This window comes from Rhincodon typus, chromosome 19 (assembly GCF_021869965.1).
Source record: "Rhincodon typus isolate 14 chromosome 19, sRhiTyp1.1, whole genome shotgun sequence".
Taxonomy (NCBI): Eukaryota; Metazoa; Chordata; class Chondrichthyes; order Orectolobiformes; family Rhincodontidae; genus Rhincodon; species Rhincodon typus.
Genome location: NC_063350.1, coordinates 2,966,456 through 2,968,488, shown reverse-complemented (window position 1 = coordinate 2,968,488; position 2,033 = coordinate 2,966,456).

Sequence of the window (2,033 nt, the reverse complement as noted above, 5' to 3'; positions counted from 1 at the left end):
ATGTGCAGGTTAGGTGGATTGGCCATGGGGAATTGCCTAGGGATGTGCAGGTTAGGTGGATTGGCCATGGAGACTGCAGAGTTACAGGGCTGGGGTTGGGGGGTGGGGGCCAGTCTGAGTCTGGGTGGGATACTCTTCAAAGGGTTGGAACAGACTCAATGGGCTGAATGCTTGTTTTCACACTGTACCAATTCTATGATACTACAATTTGAGAGGGGCAATAGATGGGTATTTGCATAGAAATGATGTGCGAGTGAATGGGGAAAAGGCAGCAGATTGTCATGCAGTAAAGATGCTCATTTGAAGAGCTGGTGCAGGGATGATGGGCTGATTGGCCTCCTTCTGCATCGTAACAATGTTTGGTCTATCATTGACCAGCAGCCAAACTCTCAGGGAAACTGAAGCCTCACTACATTCACTAAAAAACACCACAGTAGCCCTCGTATGGGTAAGAATCAACTTCATGAGGGACACAATCTGCAGCAGGTCTTATTGGGATGAGCCTGTGTCATGCTGTGTCTAGGAGGAACCTGATCCAGTGACTCGGACATGGGTGAACAGGAAGGGTCAGAGCAGGAATTCGATTGTGTCTCACTTCTCTAGCTTGTAACCGACTGTTGTCCAATGCTGATCGTGTGGGCAAGAAACATAGCAAATAGGAAGAGGATTAGGCCATTCAGCCCTTTGAGCCTGCTCCATCATTCAATATGATCATGGCTGACCATCCTTTTCCAAACCCTGCTCCTACATCTTCCCCATATCCTTTGATCCCTCTAGCTCTAAGAATTACATTGGACTCCTTCTTGAAAAATGTCAATGTTTTGGCCTCAACCACTTTCTGTGGCAGAGAATTTCACAGGCTCCCCACTCTCTTCAAAAGATTTCGCATTATAGAGGGGGAGATGCAGACAGTCTTAAAACACATAAATATACATGAATGCCTGGGACCTGATCAGGTGTATTCCAGGACATTGTAGGAAGCTAGGGAAGAAATTGCAGGGCCTCTAGCAGAGATAGCCATGGGTGAGGTGCCAGATAACTGGAGGATGAATAATGTTGTGCCATTATTTAAGAAAGGCTGTAAGGAGAAGCGAGTGAACTACAGAGCAGTGAGCTTGACGTCAGTGGTGGGTAAGTTGTTGGAGGACATTCTGAGAGACAGGATTTACATGTATTTGGAAAGGCAAGTACTGATTAGAGATAGTCAGCGCGGCTTTGTGCAGGAGAAATTGTGTCTCAAAAATTTGATAGAGTTTCTTGAAGAGGTGACTAAGAAGCTTGATGAGGGCAGAGGGTTGACATTGTTTACATGGGCTTTAGTGAGGCCTTTGACAAGGTACCACATGGTAGGTGGGTTATTAAGATTAGATCACACGGGATCCAGGGAGAGCTAGCCAACTGGATACGAACAGTAGGAGACAGAGGGTGGTGGTGAAGGGTTGTTTTTCAGACTTGAGGCCTATGATCAATGGTGTTCTGTAGGGATTGGTGCTGGGTCCACTGTTATTCGTCATTTACAGAAACAGTTTGGATGAGAAAATAGAAGGCATCGTTAGCAACTTTGCAAATGACACCAAAATTGGTGATATAGCGGATCGTGAAGAAGTTTATCTAAGATTACAATGGGAACTTGATCAATTGGGCCAGTGGGCCGAGAAATGGCAAATGGAGCTTAATACTGATTATAAAAAGATTTGGAGGAGGCTTTATTTAACTCGATTGTTGAGAGTTTTAGCTAAGTGCTTAATTTTTTTTTAAAGATTTTAAATTTTTTTTTATTTTTGCATGCTTAGGATTAAAATCTGTGGGTAAGGAAGGGTAATTTTTTATATATATAAGGTGATTTTAAGAGCTTCTTTTTCGGCTTAATGTCACTGAGGGCATTCAAGAGACCCAAAGTGTGATGGCTAGTTACACAGCAGGGCCAGTCAGATAAATGGATGACTCTCAGGAAAAGGGAAGGAGGTAGTTCAGAATGTGGCTGTCGCTCTCTCAAACAGGTATTCTGTTTTTGGGTACTGTTGAAGGAGCTA